Source organism: Rattus rattus, chromosome 1 (genome assembly GCF_011064425.1).
Source record: "Rattus rattus isolate New Zealand chromosome 1, Rrattus_CSIRO_v1, whole genome shotgun sequence".
In the NCBI taxonomy this organism is placed as follows: Eukaryota; Metazoa; Chordata; class Mammalia; order Rodentia; family Muridae; genus Rattus; species Rattus rattus.
This window is the reverse complement of record NC_046154.1, coordinates 46,890,071-46,909,441: the sequence shown is the minus strand read 5'-3', so window position 1 is coordinate 46,909,441 and position 19,371 is coordinate 46,890,071.

Sequence of the window (19,371 nt, the reverse complement as noted above, 5' to 3'; positions counted from 1 at the left end):
CTGAGCTCCTTAGCTCCCCTGAGAGCTGCATCACCTCTGCTGAGGAGGCTTTCACTCAGAGCTTATGGTTCCTGAGCTCCCATGTCTCAGGATGCTGTTCCATTGGGACACTGCCCCACCTCAGAGCTGTAAGGTTCCTGAGCTCCAGTGTCTCAGGAGTTCCTCTCCATCCTCATCCTTCATCTTGCAAGAGTGAATCCTCCCCTCTGTGATTCCACAGTGCTTTTCCCACAATCCTACAAAAAGCTTAGCTGTAATTGTGAGTTATTTAATTATCTACCTCTCACAGTAAATTTTGAGGTCCTCAAGGGCAGAGTCCTTGTTTGCATTTATGTACCCTGGTCTAGCCTTGGCCCTTCTGTGGGCAAGTACTGTGCATCTTATATTTAGGTATGAACCTGTACCACATTAAGATATCATGAGCTGGGAGTCTAGGAAGACTGTGTAAGGATCAAGGAAGTTCATCTACTTAGAGAAAAATCCCGGAGACTGAAGCAACTGTATTGAAGTAATCCCCAGAGTTTGAATTAACTATGAAGGGATACAACACAGTAGCCAGGTTAAAAGTAATATTCAATTTCCAAATAAATGTTCTTAGACACAAGAGACTTTAACTAGATAAGGGAAGAAAGAGTTCACATTTCAACAAAAAGATCCAGCTGGGAAAGGGAGACCAAACACAGCATAATCGAACTGTCAAGCAGTCAAAGAAATGAGAGGAAGTGGAACCTAGAATCGTCTGGGCTTGAGGCCTAAGTCCCCAGGTTCCAGCAGGCTTTACCTAGAGTGAACACTGCAGTGATGGTGTGGTTGATACAGGAGTCCCTGACTACAGGAGGAACTTAGCCAGGCAGGCCCAGCGGCAATGCTGGCATATGAGTCGCTGATACTTCCTCCCTGAGCCAACCTAGATCTTCCAGCACGGCTAGAGACTGCTAATGCTGGATCAGGCATTGGGGTGAGCCACTGAGAAAAAGACAGCATTATATCTGGCTACTTGAGAAACAATGAGATGCTAGAAGGGGGTATAGAGGTTTGCCCAGTTCCCGTAATAAATGAGTCCTCTTCTGCCATTTGCCTGCCTCTGGGAGTCTGGGTTATTGACTCTGTGCTTACTTACCCCCTCCCCCAAGGATCTTGGTCGGGGTCACAAGCAACATCTGGGGCCTAGTACCGTGCTCTCTACCCCTGTGGTATGGGCATCGAGCTTGCTTGAGTGCAGGTTTGTTTGTTTGTTTGTTTTGTTTTTTTATTGCAGTTATCATCCTTTTTGCCTTATGGTCAAGTGCCCTTCTCTGGCTCCCCCCGCCCCCTCGACATGCACTGGTAAACTGACCCCTTCATGGTCTATGTGCTTTGCCCCCATGTGAGGTAATCGTGAGGCTTTTGTCTTATTCCATTGTGTCCTTTGTCCAGAAAGGGAGGTAGGTGTAGCAGGAACAGCAGAGCCGTCTTTATGTAAATGCTGGGGGCCGTGCAGCTACAAAAGCATCTCCTGTAGGAGGACCTAATTGAGGACTGCCTGAGAGAACAAAGATTTCTGGTGTAAACAATGCTAGCAAGTCGGGAAGTACTTTCTCAGGACCAATGGGGCGTGAGCGGAGCGTATCAAAGGAGCTTGCAGCTGAGCTCAGATGAGCTTGCTACAGCATTCTCACCTGCTCCCGAGTCTGTGTCTTGCATGACTCTGTGCCAACTCAACCCCAAGCCCCAAGGGCAGGTAAGGTCAGGCAGCGAGCTGTCCAGAGCGCAGGGAACAGGGAGGTACATACAAACCTGGCTTACTTTGCTCTAATTAGAAAGGCGGCAATGAACACAAAGGTCATGAACTCACAAACGTATTATGACTGATACAATCTTCTTTTTTTTTTTTTAAAGATTTATTCATTTATTATATGTGAGTACACTGTAGCTGTCTTCAGATACACCAGAAGAGGGCATCGGATCTCTTTACAGATGGTTGTGAGCCACCATGTGGTTGCTGGGAATTGAACTCAGGACCTCTGGAAGAGTAGTCGGGTGCTCTTAACCGCTGAGCCATCTCTCCAGCCCCTGATCAATCTTCTTAAAGCAGTACTGGAGCCCACCACGTTTTTAAACTGGTAGTCAGCACATCAGGACCTGGCTGAGAGTCAGGCACACTTAAATCTTAAATATAACCTTAACATCACCCTAGACCTGCTGACCGGCCCACGGGGCAAACAATAACCCAGTTACAAAAGCTACTATCAGCCAACAGGCCTACTTCAGCCAGGTGGCCAATCTGCCTTTCAAGGCCCTGAAGGCCTGCACTCCCAGAGATCCCTCGGCCTACTTCCCTACAACAATCTGGCAAGTCCTTTATGGACTTTCTCACAAGGACTACTGAGGCAGTGGAGGGAAGGGTCGATTCAGGACCCACTCAAGACATGCTTTTTAAACAATTGGCTTGGGAGGGTCTTAATGTTTCCACCCGAGACGTGGAGGTGGCAGTCCGCAGTAATGATAGCCTTCATACATGGGTAGTGTCCACCAGAGACCTTGACCCAGGCCAGACCCTATAGCAACTCTGACTACCTTTCCCGGTGCCCTGTTGGCATCAGGCAAAGATCCGACGACAGACTTGCAGAGAGGCCTGCCTGATATCATCAAAGAAGACCTGATCATCCATCGTAAGGATGGTGCCCATGTCCTCTAATGTGTCCCTGCCCCAAAGAGTGCAAGGGATGTCAGCAACAACAAATCCCACTAGGCGTCCAGTCATGGGTGAATGTGAAAACTTAAGGAGAGCCCACCATTTAGTCGTCTTGGAGCAGTCTCCTCTTATTGACAGGGCTGAGGGACACGCCTTTCGGAGCGTTAAATCATTCTCGAGTTTATCAGAGTTCTAAGACCTGCAGTCTCGTACCCAGTGAAATCCTTTATTATTGCAAGGACACTTTGTCCTTGGCCTATTGTTCAGGCAGTCTCTACGGAGACGTCCTGTCTTTCTGCAGTCACAGCAGGAGCAATGGCTGACAGGCTCTCCTTAAGTTTTCACATTCACCCATGACTGGACATCTAGATGGGATTTGTTGTTGCTGACATCCCTCACACTCTTTGGGGCAGGGACACATCAGAGGACATGGGTGCCATCCTTACAATGGATAATCAGGTCTTCTTTGATGACATCATGGAACGTGAACAACTCAAGGCCTGCTAAAAGGGGATCGCCCCCAATTCTAAGGGACACCACCCACCCAGGGCCTCCTTCCATCTTGGTATCTGACTCTCGGTATCTATACTGCTGGCCTGGACGTCAGATACCGATATCTGGGTGAACCAGTGGCCAATCACTGAACCAAAATTGTCCACACTCAAAGAACTGGTTGAGGAACAACTTAAATTGGGCCACTTAGAGCCCTCGACCAATAGACATAACACCCCCATCTTTGTTATAAAAAGGAAGTCAAGAAAATATAGACCCTTACAAGATCTGAGAGCTATAAATGAACAAATGGGAGAAATGGGGACTACTCAGGTGGGACCACCTCATCCCGGTGCCCTCCCAGCCTCCTGTCACAGACTGGTGATGGATATAAAGGACTGATTTTTTCCAAATCCTCCTGGCACTACAGGACAGATGCAGATATGCCTTTACAGTGTGGGAACCTAATATGGAAAAAACCAGCTAAGAGACACCAATGGACAGTCCTCCCACAGGGAATGAAAAATAGACCCACCATCTGCCAGCTTTCAGTGGCTGAGATGTGCCTCAAGCAGTCCCTGAAGATATTTTGATCATCTGCTATATGAACAACACTATGCTGGCACATCCTGATTCATCTCTTTTACAAGTACCTCACAGCTCCTAAAAGACTTAGAAGAGCTTAATCTGTGGGCTGCCCCCTGAAAAACTTCAGTCAGTGTCCCTGTATGCCTCTCTGGGATTCTCTTTCTAAGCAGATTAGACCCCTGGCCGTCTCTATTTCTTGGAAAGAGATCTACTCCCTCATGGGGCTTCAATAACTGTGTGGGACTGTTAATTGGTTAAAACCAATTTCTTCTGATCCCTGATCAAGAGATGAGAAATCTCTTCTCCCCATCGGAAGGCCCCGATAGCCCCTGACTAAAATCACCCTTATGCAGGACGGTAAGAGACTCCTGCAGAAGATAATGGCCTGCTTGTCTGACGTGAGCCTTAATAGACATGACCCTTTGAGGCCTTTGCTGGCAACAAGTATTTGGGTCCTAGGGGCCCTGTGGCAAAATGGCCCCCTCATGTGACTGCACCAAGCTCACTCAGAAATACATAAGGTAACTTCCAAATATGAAATCACCTTTAAACTTGCTCTTAAGGTTTGGCAAGAGAATTTGTAATAAGGAACCTGATAAGGTAATATTGCCGTTTTCTCTTAAGCACTCTCAACCCTTAATGTCAGATTCCCTTACTTTTCAAGAAATGATGACAGACTTTGCAGACACTCCTCAGATAACCACCTGGTGGCCCCTTCCCACTTACCTATTGAAATTAAGCCCTACAGCCTACCCAGTTCTAGCCCGATCCCTAAGGCCACTGCCAACAAAGATATGGGATTTTACTAGAGGCCAGGCTTGAAGGATGTTACTCCATCCTTCTGAACCCTGGATCAGTCCAATTAGGGGAGTTGTTGGAACTCCCGAGGATCTCTGAACTCTGTCGGGCTGAGCCTGTCATATTTTCAGACAATCAATATGCAGTATAGACTCTTTGAACCCTACCATTGTCCTACATAAAAGTTCAGAATAGTCCCATACATGTCCTTATGACTCCCTTCAAGGAGCACTTGAGCATAGGGCATACCACGGTTCATTTCTCACATCAGATCCCACTCCAGGCTGCCAGCAATCTTGGATAAGGGCAATGAGATGACTGACTTAATGACTGTTGACCAGGGGTTCTTGGAATAGGCTAGACCATTGCATCAACAATTTCTCCTTTCCTCGAGAAACTTAGAAAAGCGCTTTTCAGAATTATCCATGACATGATGCAAACAAACATCGTGCAAGATCTTGCCTCACTTGCACCCCATTTGCACCATGAGTGCCTCTCAATAGGGGAGGTGTCAACCCAAGAAGGTTACTCCCCAATGTTATTTGGTGGATGGATGGGACTCACTATCCGTCTTTTGGTAATTTTAGATATGTACATGTTATTGTAGGTACTTGCTCCTCCCTTGTATATGTTGTGGCCTCGATGGGAGAAAAAAGCCTCCCTCCACATCAAGGCTGTGAAATCTGTTATGTTGGTTATGGGTGTTCCATGGGCTTCGAAGACGGGTAATGACCCTGCCTATGCCTCTCAACAATTCAGTGAGATTAACCATACTTTTGGGGTTCCCTAACCCTCGAGACCAAGTGATAATAGAAAGGTCCACTAGGACTCTAAAGGAGTTTACCTCCCCGGAGTCTAAACGTGACCCTCACTTAGCCCTGGCAAGAGGCCTTGTCTCACCTAAACCTCCTTGCTTTTGATGATCAGGATTAAGCCCTGCCTATAAGCATTGGGCCTTCCTACCCAGGAATACCCCTCTACATTGGTACAATGGAGAGATCTCCTAACGTCACGATGGCAGTCACCTGCCCTCTTGCTGACATGTTTTTCCTCAGGACTCCACAACGCCAGGATGGGTAAGCCATGGAAGAGGAGGACAGAGATGAAGCCTCCTCACCCTGACTGAAGAGGTGGCATTTGTTAGAGATGTGTCTCTACTTGCCTGTGATCGTTTTCATGCCACCGTCTTACACTCTATCAAGTACAAAATATTTCCCAGGCTCTTGAACTGCTGGCCCACTACATTAAGAGAACCTGATCCAACAAATTCTTAAAGAGAGGATATCAACACTCGGAGACGACACGTAGCAGGTAATTGGCAGTAAGTGTAAGGTAAATGCAGAGCGAACAAGGGATAGTTTTGGGTTTGTGTACATATTGAAAGGGATGGAGACATCTGCCCTCCAGGTACCCCTGCAGCCTGAGTGAGTTTTCTTGTTCTTTCCTCCTGGGAAAGAGTCCTTGGGATAGAAGGATTCCTTCCAGCCAGCTCTGAGCTCGACTGTTTCCTGTGTCAACCACACCCTCTCTCATGTCTCTGGCCAAGTCAGACAGGACCTAGTTATGGTGGCCTTGCTGTTTAAGATAGGAAGGACCTTTCTGGAACATTCTGCAACATGCTTTGGTCAATTTCTAGATATTTCTGCTGGAAAGGCAGGAAGCATTAAAGTTAAATGTCATCCTCTACTAAATATGGGGTTCTAAAGCCACTGACACCTAGAAGGAGGGTGGCCTCCTTGGAGCCTGTACAGGGCATACCCAGACATCAAATTCTCAGCACAAAGGAGATTATTACCCAGGAGGGGTAGTGTGTGTGTGTGTGTGTGTGTGTGTGTGTGTGTGTGTGTGTGTACACCAAAAAGGAGCAAGCAAAAAGCAGGTGGGTTTTTGTTTGTTTTTTTGTTTGGTTTTGTGCAGGAGCAGGAGTGGGTTTTTAAGGAGAAAAAGGGGGTGGAGTCTATGCTAGGGTGAGTTGGTAAATTAATTTTGATTGCACGTTAGGCAAACAATGAATTTTGATTTTTGGACCTTGGTGTTTTGTCTCAAAATGAGTCAAAGGCCAAATAAAGGAACAGACCTTGGGGATTAATTGAGAAAGCAAACAGTTTTTAGCAAGGGGGAGAAGGTTAAAAGGCAAAGCCTCTCAGCCCCATGTTGTCATGTTCAAACCTGTTAGATCCTGCAACGCCAGTGGTAGGAGAATGCCCCTTTCAAGGCTCAGCTTGGTGAGGACGGTAAGAGGCATGTGGAAACAGGCTGAGTTGAAGATGATACCACACAACCAGCTTTTCTTAGGGGATGCCATGAAACCAGGTCAGTTCTGCACAGGGAATGATGTATACACAGCCCCTGACCTGAGGTGGATGATGATCTCAGGACAGCCCTCAGAAAAAAGCCTTAGAGTCCCTCCTAGACACCTCGTATCCCTGTCCTTCAAGACTCTTTTCCTCCAGTTGGGCTGTCTCTGAAATACTCCAAACTCATTTCCTTCCATAACTTAGGTATATATTTCTCATGTCCCATAACACTCTTACTATATCCCCCTTCCCCTTGTATCTCTCTTGTCTTTCCTTTGAAATCATATCCTAGGAGGTGGAGAGATGGCTTGAAGGCTAAGAGAACTTCTTGATGCTCTTCCAGAGGACCTGAGTTCAGTCCCCAGCAATTACATCAGGAGGCCCACAGTCACCAGTAACTCCAGTTTCAGGAAATTGGATGACATCTTCTTCTGGCCTCCTGGGGTACCTGAACACATATGGTATGGACACACACACACACACACACACACACACACACACACACACACAGGGAGGGGGGAAGGAGAGGGATAGGTTTTTTCTAGCTCATTCTGTATCCCGTTTGTATAATAGTCCAAGAACAAAAACCTGCCAGGAGTAACACTAGTGATGAAGTGATGGCTGTGGTGAGAGCTAGCTAGCATTTGCTGTGCTTGTTACTGGTCTGCATTTAATTTTTTTTTTGAGACAGGGTCTCTATATAGTCCTGAATATCCTGGTATTTGCTATGTAGACCAGGCTGGCCTTCAAATGCTGAATTTAAAAGCATGTACTACCACACCCCACCAACATTTAGTTTTTGTAAAATCTGAGCGTGGAGAATGAGGCTCAGGCTCTGAGCTTAGCACCCTTCATGATCTATTATCATTTTCACCCACTTTCTCCTCTCTGAGGGAACACAAGATTATTCCAATGGACAGCATTGGGCTGCCTTTATTCTGTGCTCTAAGCTGTAATTCCAGTTACTTCCTACTCTTTCCTTTCTGTTTGTATGTGCACATACATGCGCACGCATGTGGACGCCAGACCTTCAGGGTGGGGTCAGGGGGCTGCACACATGCAATCTTAGCACTTGGGAGGCAGAGGCTGAAGAAGCAAGGTCAAGGCCAGTCTGGTTTAAAAGTGCATTCCGGGCTAGCCAAGGCTACGGAGTAAGACCCAGTCACAAACAGCGGACTCAGAAGCCCAGTGCTGTGCGTATTTAATTTAATACTCATGGCAGTAACTCTCCCAGGATGCTTCCCTAACCAGAGACAGGAGGATCCTCAAGTGGAGTATATGGCTGGGGATATACTTCACATGGACCCAGATTTCTGAGACTCCTAATCGTCCCATTTGTTTGTAAAACTCTCCAAATGGAAAAATACTCTTTCTTCAGTGCCAAACAGAATTAAGTCTTGTGATGGTTTGCATATGCTTGGCCTGCGGAGTGGCACTCTTAGGAGGTGTGGCCCTGTTGGAGTAGGTGTGTCACTGTGGGAGTGGGCTTTACTATCCTAGTCCTCGATGCCTAGGAGCCAGTCTTCCACTAGCAGCCTTCAGATGAAGATGTAGAACTCTCAGCTCCTCCTGCACCATGCCTGTCTAGATGCTGCCATGCTCCCACCATGATGATAATGGACTGAACCTCTGAACCTGAGGGCCACCCCAATTAAATGCTGTCCTTTATAAGGCTTGCCTTGGTCATGGTGTCTGCTCACAGCAGTTAAACTCTAACTGGGACAAGTCCTTTTATCCATGTAAATTTTGTTTTTCTAACTCTTCAGCGGCTGGTCTTGTATTAAAAAGCAGGAAATGGAGTGGTCCCGGCGTGGACTGACTGGGAGGCAGTGGGACTGATCCTTTGCCACCTACTGAATAGACTCCTTAAAAATCCCAGGGCCAGTCATAGGAAGACATGGCTGTATGACCACTCTGGGCAACCTCCACCAAAAGACTGCAGGCATCGCAACCCTGAAACAACCAGTGGCCCTTGTGAATTGTTAGAGTGACATCCAGATCTGTATGGACTGCCAACTGTGCTTCTGTGTTGAACATGGTTGGTCTTCGTTAAGAATCCACCCACGTGGGGGCTGGAGAGATGGCTCAGCAGTTAAGAGCACCCGACTACTCTTCCAGAGGTCCTGAGTTCAATTCCCAGCAACCACATGGTGGCTCACAACCATCTGTAAAGAGATCCGATGCCCTCTTCTGGTGTATCTGAAGACAGCTACAGTGTACTTATATATAATAAATGAAAAATCTTTAAAAAAAAAATCCACCCACGTGTCTAAGAAGAAAGGAGTTGGGGAGGAGAAGGGAGAGGGCGGGGTCGGGGGTCGGGGTGGGGGAGCATGCTCTGTGATGTGTGTGATGGGGCCCAGAAAAAGAAGATCGCTGTCCTGTCAAGCTGACTGGAACTGCTGCCTTCCTACAGCTCATCTTCATTCAGTCCTTCAGGCGTCGTCCCAAGCCCTCACTCGGTGCCAATTGTACACAATTATATGTGGAAGGTGGCAGGGTCTGCAGATGCCAGGGTGGGCTTAAAAGCAATTGCCCAGCAGTAGCAGCGTGCCTCGGGTGCCACGGAAAAGGGACGCTGCTCCCCAACATCCTTCAGTGATTCTCGGAACTCAGAGGCAGCTGGCCCTCAGACCTTAGCAACCAGCAGCAGGTCTGGACTCCCCTGATCTCCCTGGGTCCCAGGCCTTAGCCAGACCCTTGGCACCCATTTGCTTCATTATCACTCGCAGCTCTGTCTGGATCTCACACCTTGTCCCAGTTACGGCTTCGTTTTTAATCTTTTCCTTCCAGGCATTCATCCCCAAATAACTGTCTGTACTCCAGTGCACTGTACTATTTCCACCACCTCCGCTCCACCCCGTGGAGATAGTGACAGGGACGGCACTCTTAGGAGGTGTGGCCTCATTGGAGTGGGTGTGGCCTTGTTAGAGGAAGTGTGCCACTCTGGCATTGGGCTTTGAGACCCTCCTCTTAGTTGCCTGGAAGCCAGTCTTCTCCTGTTTACCTTTGGAACAAGATGTAGAAATCTCAGCTCCTCCAGCGCCAAGCCTGCCTGGACACTGCCATGCTTCCCACCCTGATGATAATGAACTGAACCTCAGGACCTGTGAGCCAGCCCCAATTAAATGGTGTCCTTTATAAGTGCTGCCTTGGTCATGGTGTCTCTTTGCAGCAATGGAATTCCTAAACAAGACACCCTTCAGCCCCCATCCCCCACCCAGGGCTGAGGATTAAACCCAGGGTCTCACGACATGTTAGGTGAATTCTCTACATCCCCAGCCCTTCCGTTCTCTATGCCTGACCCCAGTAAACATTCACACCCGAACTCCCCCACCCTCCTTTTGCTTTCAGTACTGGGAATTGAACTACAGCCTACAGTGGTAGGCAAATGGCTTCTTAATTTTCAGTTCTGTGACAGGTTGTAACTAAGTTTTCTAAGCCAGCCTGGAATTCAGTCTGTAGCACAGGCAGGCCTGGAACCTGTGATCCTCCTGCCTCAGCCTCCTAAGTAGCTGGGGTTACAAGCCTGTGAGGCCCAGATACCAACAATGAATACTTACTTCTATCAAAGTTCAGTTCCGCTGACTACACCTCCCTCTCTGCCTCCTTTCAGTGATTTATTTTATATGATACTCCTCCTGGTTTTCAGCCTCTCTCCCTGCCATCTCTCTCTCTGGCCATCCCTCTCCCACCACCTCTCCCTCTCCCCCACCATCTCTCCCCCACCATCCCTCTCCCACCACCTCTCCCTCTCTCCCATCATCTCTCCCCCACCATCCCTCTCCCCACCACCTCTCCCTCTCCCCACCATCTCTCTCCCCACCATCCCTCTCCCACCACCTCTCCCTCCCCCACCATCTCTCTCCCCACCATCCCTCTCCCCCACCTCTCCCCTCTCCCCCCATCTCTCTCCCCACCATCCCTCTCCCACCACCTCTCCCTCTCCCCACCATCTCTCTCCCCACCATCCCTCTTCCACCACCTCTCCTCTCCCCACCATCTCTCCCCCACCATCCCTCTCCCACCACCTCTCCCTCTCCCCCACCATCTCTCCCCCCACCATCCCTCTCAGACACCTCTCTCCAGTCCCTCAGGTTACCTTTTATCCTTCCCTCCCTGGCCTGGCCACTCCAATCATCCCTAACAGTTCAGCCTCACTTCGTTGAACCCCCAGTGTGAGCACCATTGAGCCAGACTGACAGACCCTACTGCCTTGATTTCCCATAGCTTAAGAAAACCAAACCGAAACGAACCAAATGTTACTCCATTTTCCCAGTGACTTGCAGAAAAGTACAAAAGTCTTGAATTTCTGTTTCACTCAAAGACAGACACTTCAAGAAGTCCTGTTAGCATTTCCATGGGAGCATCTCCAGAGACAAGTCTCTTTAAAAAAAAAAAAAAAAGGCTTCTCACCAACTCTATGTATTTTTACATATCTTCCAGGTTTGCCTACACGTGTCTATGCACATGTACATGCAGTACTCACAGAGGCCAGAGGGGGCATTGGATCCCTTAGGACTGGAGTTACAGGCAGTTGTGAGCTGCCACATGGGTGCTGGAAATCAAGCTCAGGTCCTCTGGTGCCACACCCACTCCAGTGGAGTCTGTGTGACAGGAAGCTCCTGTGCTTCGTTTCTATCCAGAACAGAGCCCTGTGCCTGAAATGGCTTGGCTTCCTGGAGGTCCTGGCCGTCTCCCTACAAAAGGATGATGACTGGGGTCTATGCTTGCAGTGGAGGTGCCTTCTGTGTTCTAGCCTTGGTGATCTTGGCAACTTTAAGCCTGTCAACAATATCTGATTTTAAGAATATAGCAGCGTGGGAAGATGGCCATGTACCTTTAGATGTCTCAGGACTGAAAGTTCAGAGACGGAAACATCTCACACCATCATGATCCTGATAAACTGAATGGCTGTGATGAATTCAACTGCTGTACCCATTAGCTCCCAGTAAATAGGAGAGAAATTAATTGCAGTTACTAACAACATGACTGTTCCAGAAAAGCCTTTCCCCGCTTTCGGGAAAGTTTTGTTTAGCATGATTCAAAATAGTAATGATTCTTCTAGAAAGATCATAGACAAGTTCCAACAAGTTGAACAAACTTATCAAGAGTTAACTAGAAGGAAAAGAGAAGCTAACTTTGAGCAAAAAATGAAAGAAATTATAGAATGGTTACAAAAGTTTCCTTACTATTCTGAGGGGCCATAAATATAGAGTTTAAACTTTATTATGACAAAGATAAATGATGAATGCATACCTGGTGCCCACAAGTCTGGCAGTATAACTGCAGTTTTCTACACTATTGTTTGCAGTCGAGAATTGTTTCCTAGACTGTATGATCAGCTTTCCTCTTTGCAAGGGACATTTGGTGGGGTGATGAATAAGAGCTGGATGGCTGCCAATTATGAGGCACCTGTTCTAACTGCTTAAATCTATGCCAAGAAGTAAAGCTTTCTGCAGCAGCACACACCTCGAGTTTGTGTCTGTCTGTCGCACCGAATCCATTCTCTACCTGAAATCCAAGCCTTGGTCCCTCTGCTGACACACTCCCCTGGGTGGTCTGCGGCACTCTGGAGGAGCAACCGGTGCTGGACCATGCCTCCAGCCACTCCAGTTACCTTTCATCTCTTTAACCAGTTCAAACCAGCACAATGGCTCCTCTAAGTTAGTGCATCAGTAAAGGTAGGGACACTATGTAATCTCATTCTATGCCAGGCACTTTCCATGTGCCTCACGTGCAGTAATCCAGTTCCTCTTCACTTCAGCCCTGTGGCCTGGGTGTTATTATTTCCCCAGTTTACAAGGAGGAGCCTGAAGCCCTGAGAAGCTGATCGACTTTCCCACTTCCCTGCAGACAGGAAATAGAGGAGTTAGACTCCCAGTTTCCCCTCTGGCCCTCTGACGACCATCTGTTCATACACAGTACCCAAAGGCATGAATGAAATGCCAGAGCAGGCCCAGCTCACTCACAGTGAAACTAAAGCCTTATAATTGCCCAGTGTCCGCACTGGAGACTAACCATGACTGTCAGACCATTCTGCATGGTTGCCATGTTTGTCTAGGAAGTCTTATAGGGATGCAGTCCTGCCCACTCTTTAAAAAGAAGAAAAGAATTATTTAATTTTCATGATGTGTATATATATGTGTGTGAGTGTGTGTGTGAGTGTGTGTGTGTGAGTGTGTGTGAGTATGTGTGTGAGTGTGAGTATGGGTGTGTGTGAGTGTGAGTGTGAGTGTGTGTGAGCGTGAGTGTGAATATGGGTGTGTATGTGAGTGTGTGTGAGTGCGTATGGGTGTGTGTATGAATGTGAGTGTGTGTGAGTATGGGTGTGTGTGAGTGTGTGTGAATGTGAGTGAGTGTGTGTGTGAGTGTGAATATTGGTGTGTATGTGAGTGTGTGTGTGTGAGTGTGAATATTGGTGTGTATGTGAGTGTGTGTGTGTGAGTGAGTGTGAGTGTGTGTGTGTGTGTGTGTGTGAGCATGCATGGGTGTTCACGGAGGCCAGAATAAGGCATGGGCCCCTCTGGAACTGGAGTTACTGGTGATTACAATCCATCCAACGTGGGTACTGGAAATGAGGTCCAGGTCCTCTAGAAGGGCAGCAAGCTCTGCAAACCACTGAGCCATCTCTGCAGCTGTCACCCACCCCATTCTTTCACACAATCTGAAGCTGCTTCCATGCTACTGTGGCCAAGTCGCATAGTCAGTTCTAAGAGAACAAAAAATCTAAATGTTAAGCATCTGTTCTCTCTCTCTCTCTCTCTCTCTCTCTCTCTCTCTCTCTCTCACACACACACACACACACACACACACACACACATACACACACTCCTCACCAGACTTGATTCTGCTTCAGTCACTCAGGCCTCCCGTCACTCCAGCCTCCTGGCCGCCTTGCTGCTGGATTCTGCCCTTGCTGGTCTTTCTGCACAGCATGCCTCCTGCCAGGACCTGGGATCCTGGACTCCCTTGCTCCCATTGAGTGGTCTTTTACTCAGTCTCTCACCAGAGCGCTCCCCATCACCTTATGGAAGTTGAGAACCATTCACGACCACATCTCTGTCCTCTGCTTCATTGCTGCTCATGGCCCTCAAACAGAGCCTCCCAGAGCCTGTCTTTTCCTTTATTGTCTCGGCTGTAATGCCCAGTGAGTGGTGGCTGGAACGGAGTCAGGGGCTCAGTCAATAACTGAAGAACAAGTGAGCCGCTTCAGCGAGAGTTTGGCCACTTGTGTCTCCGTACCTCGTGTTTTCTTCTCTCCTTGGGTCTGGCTCTGTGATTCCTAATTATTCTATCACTCAGCAGCCTCCATTCCACGAGAGAAGCAGACCTTCCTACAGCACACATGGCCCTCCTTGTCCTGCCCTACCTGATCCTTCTCCCCAGCTGCAGCTCTATCTCCTTCTCTCTCAGGGCCTGGCATCCCCCACAGCCAATTTTCCTGAAGTCCTTTCTGGTTCCTCTGTGTGTCATAGCCTGGAATGCCCTGTTCTCTCTCTCTCTCTCTCTCTCTCTCTCTCTCTCTCTCTCTCTCTCTCTCTCTCTCTCTCTCTCTCTCCCTCCCTTCTTTCCTTCCTTTCTCAAGACAGAGTCTGGTGTAGCCCATGCTGGCCTCAAGTGTGTTATGTATTGGAGGATGACCTTGAACTTCCAGCTCCTGAGTGCTGGAACTGCAAGCATGTGTCACCACATCAGCTTCTGCTGTCCACTTCTGTGTGTTCTTTTAGAAAACTCATCCCAAACCCAGATTGCATGACACTTATTCTTGGTAGCCTTCTAGCTCCTCCTCCCTAAAGCGTCGTCATTAAGCTCAAATGCAAGGTTCCCACCAAAACCATAGTCCTCACAGGCACTGGTAACGGGCTCAAATTTAAGTTGTTGGAATATATATAAAACCATGCTGTATAAAATACTAATGAATTTTGATCTTGTGTCTAGCGTAAAAATATATAACCCTTCCCAATTTAAATAAAAGCTAATTACGATGCAATTTCAAAGGGGCTATTTAAGTCCATTGCAAACCGTGTTTTGCAGTCGGGCCACACGGGGGCGCCACTTTAGCTGGTAAACAGAAATCCCCGGCAATGGGCTGCCAGGCGTACTTCCTCAAGCTGTTGTTTATACACATCAGAATCTCCGTGAGTGATTGTGGGAGTTTATTTAGTTCTTGTGCATTTAAATTCTCTTTAAGTATCTTATACTGATGTCACCCAGACTCTCCAGAAGCCCTGAGACTACTGTGTGTTCTCACAAGTGCAGCTGCACCATCAGTCACCACTACAGGGAAGTTGAATGCTTCAAGCTTCCTAATGCAGAAAGCAGAGAGCATGCTAAGGGCTTGCAGAAGGATGCGCTCCAGAATACACATCCATCGGAAATACCCTGTCCTATTTGTCAGAGATTGTCTGCTTGCTCAGGGCTCTGGGTTAGCTACTTGTCCAGCAAGGAGGCTCAAGGGCCGTGGAGTGAGACTTTGGTTTTAAATCCTGACCCCCATCACTGCTAAGCAGTGGTCTTGTCAAGTCATGAGCTCTCTGCATCTCATTTTCTGCAAAATGGGGTTGCAGCATACAATTGGAATTGGGCTGAGTGAATGCTACCTGGACACTTCCTACAGAGGCTTGGGACAGAGGGCATGCTTGTTAACGTCAGCCATCTTTTCTTCAGTATCCTTATCCAGAGTTTGCCAATCCCCAGCTGGAGTGCACCTGTCACAGAGTTCCCCAGTGTCTTCTTGTGTCGGCCCATGTGCTGACTGCTTGATCCAAAGAATCAGTGATCTTGGTTTTTGGCCAATCTTGATAGAAATACAGGAAGAACATTTGGGCTTTCCTGGATGTGTAGGGGAGGGAACATTATAATGATCCTTTCTCTGCAAGGGCCTCTCCTCTCCCCAGCCAGTGTGGTCTTGGGGCATTGCTAATCATGGACACATTCATCTGTTCCCAACCTGGGTTTTCCTAGGCTCTGAGTATCCTGAAGCCCGGGACCATGTGATTGGTCCAAACGCAGGGCACTATGCCTAGAGAGCATGCGCCGTGTACTGCGTGACTGGTAAGAAGTGTTCCGCATACCCAGAAGGAGGGCGAAATCTGGGAACCGGAAGGTGGAAGCTAAAAGTTAGCTTACGTTTACCACTGCAGGCTTTATGCTTCAGACAAAGGTGGGGGAAAATAAGGGAAAAATCAGGGAAAAGGGTCAGTCATTAGGCGGTTAGGTAGGGAGGGGTTGGTGGGGGCAGTCAAGGGTGACAGTCTACTCAATGCTGAGCAGATTCCCTGCTTTGGGACGGTTCCACGGCTCTCAAGAGGTGACAAACATCCAGTCAAATGAAGCCCCAGGCAGGCTGCCATTGATGGATCCCCCATTGACTCATTGACGGGGAAAGTATCATGTAAGTCAGGATTCCCCTGAGAAACAGAACCAGCAGAGTATGGTGGAGAGAGGCTGAGGTTCTCAAGCAATTGGCTTACACATATGTGGCAGTAAAGCCCCAAAATCGGCCAGGCAGACAAGTCAATTTATAGAGGGCAAATTTCTTTTCCCAGCGGTCACCTATTTAAATGTCAATCTGACCCCAAATACCTTGGAAGAAGCATTCAGAATAATATTTAATCAAGTATTTAAGCACTGTGGTCCAGCCAAGCTGACATAAAAATTAGCCATCAGAGCATGTAAAGATCCATTCTGCTGTGCCCTGACGTAAACAGTCCATCTGCAGGAGATGTGCTGTGTCTGTCTGTCTCTCCACATACACGAATGAACACACACACACAGTTACCTCAGGGGAATTCAGGGGACCATCGCCCAGTGCAAGTCTTCCACCCAATGTGTTCTCCTCCCAGCCCTGTAGTCAGTCACACGTGTAAAGAAGTGGGATCAGTTCTCTGGACTTCCCTCCCCGAATCTCACCCACCAGGTTTAAGGAGGACATTAATGTGTGTCTCCTCGGTTGAGGGTGGAGTGGCAGGGAGCAGCTGGTGTGTTCAAATTGGGTATTTGGGGATATTTGAACAAAGGTCAGGCTTACAAAGATGTAAAGAACTCAAAACTAGGGAGTCCCTGCGTTGTCTAGTAACATGGGCATCATCACCATCACCAATGCTTGCCACCTCTGCGTGATTATTTGCACGGATAGACCATGGGACCTTGCTCAGAATACACCCAGCCTTAGGTGGCCCACAAGAAGGAAGCAGTGGGAAATGTGGTGACCCCACTTTCCTCTGTCTTCTTCATCCTAATCCTACCCTCATGGTCTGCATGTGTCCCACTGAAGCTGAAGACAGCAGCCCCAGCGTGTCTTCAGAGGTTGGCTTCTGGGATGGAGGAACAGGGTGGAGAAGGACAAGAGAGGATGTGAAAGGGGACCCTGGAGCCATCTGGGATAGAGGGAGAGAACTCTCCCTCTCCAAACCTGCCCTTCTCTTCTCTCCCTCAGAGCTGGGTGTGAGGAGGAGTGGGCACTGCTCTCGACCTCAAATCTCTGAAGCATCTGCGGTGTGTACTTAGGCCTTGATGTTTTCACACAGGAGAGGAGAGCTCCCTCCTCTTCTCCAGCTCCTCTTCTTCCTTCATTTCCTGGTCCCCTCTCCTTCCCCTTTCTCTCACTCTCTTCCTTCCCCTTCTCTTCTGGTTTTTACACAAGGTCTAACCATGTAACTCTGGCTGGCCTTGAATGTAATCCTCCTGTCTCAATCTCCTGAGTGTGCTAGGTGTCTAGTCCCAAGATATCCCTTTTTCCAAAGTCTGGCATTTAGACAAAGCCCGCACCCCATCAGAGACTTAGGAAAACAGTTTCTACCCGTTTAAAGGAAGGGTTCTCCTTTTCTTCCATTAACATATGCCTGAGGTGCCTATTAGCATAGCAAGATCTGTGGTTGCTTCTAAGGCTCCTTCAATCTCAACAGATGCCTGTTATACCCCTGTCTTCCACCCCAGTTTACAGGTTCCCCTCCTCCCAGGTAGCCATTCCCCTTTAAACCGTGGAAATACAACCCCCCATCTCCTTCTCGCACCGCCCCGTTGTTCTTTCTGTTTTCCCTAGAGACACCCTTGGCAGTTTAGAATAAACTTTTCCCCTTTTACCTACAGAGTGTGCCTTTTTTTTTCCCCCAGAGCTGAGGACCGAACCAAACCCAGGGCCTTGCGCTTGGTAGGCAAGCGCTCTACCACTGAGCCAAATCCCCAACCCCGGTTTTTTTTTTTTTTTTTTAAAGCAGTCTGTAGAATTTTATTAAGCAGTTTTACCAAAAGCATGAATTTTTTTCCCATTAATATATTTATTCATTCACTGCCTCTGCTCCTCCTGACCCTCCGCACACAGTCCCTCTCTCCCACCCCCTCCTCTTCTCCTCTGAGAGGGTGAAGGCCCACCTGGATATCCCCCCACCTTGGCACATGAAGTCTCTGTAGGGCTGGGTGCATCCAGACGAGGCTGCCCTATTTTGGTTTCCTTACTGCACCCACTTCAATCGTTAGGAATGCAGACTGCACCATTGTAATATATTTCTAAAGTAGCTAAACTTTTCTGTACGAGTTCATGCCAACTGAAAGCTTGTTGGCATCCAGCACTGCACAGCTCCCCAAGTCCCTCCATATCCCCACTGCAGAATTTCCAGCACATTTAACTTATTTTGGATGTTTATGTGTGTATGATGCATGCGTGTGAGAGTGTTCATGTGTGTGAGTGCACCTACGAAGGCCAGAGAACAACCTTGGGGTTGATCCCCGCCTTCCACCTTGAGAAAAGGCCCCTTGCTCATGGCTGAGTATGCCCCAATAGTTGACCTTCCAGGTTCGCAGAGTCTCCTGTGTCCACCTCCCACCCCTCCTCCAACCTCTCTGTAGGGCATGCTGGGTTAGAGACGTAAACTACTGTGTTGGGATTTTACATGGGTTCTAGGGATCCAAACTCAGGTCCTCCAGCTTGTTCAACAAGCTCTTAACCCACTGGACCAAGGCACCAACCTTTCTCTTATATCTAGAAGAAGAAATTAAGTCTCTGCTTCCAAATTTGTAAACATCCCAGCAGACGGTGGCCTACCAGAGGTGAAAGCAAAACATGGCCACCTCCCTGAGGGGATGCAGCCCTGCTGTGGAGAGCAGGTGTCCACTGTGATCCGTGGGTGCAGAATGAAAGGCATTGTGGGTCCACAGAGATGATAAACGGTTCTTCCTCCAAGGTGTGTGTGAAGGCCCCATGAAAGTGGCAATGTTGGTGTTGTTTTTCGAGGGAGTGGGAGATGAGACAGGACCTCATGCATTCCAGACTGGCCTTGAACTCACTATGCTGACAAAGATGACCTTGAACAGCTGGTCCCCTGCCTCCATATGCTGGCTACTTTTTTTATGTCAACATGATACAGCCTATAGTCATTTCGGAAGAGAGAACCTCTATTGAGAAAATGTCCCCACCATATTGACCTTTAGACAAGCTTGTGGGACATTTTCTTGATTCCTCATTGATACGGTTAATGATTGATATGGGGTAGGGGGCAGCCACTCACTATGGGCTGGTGG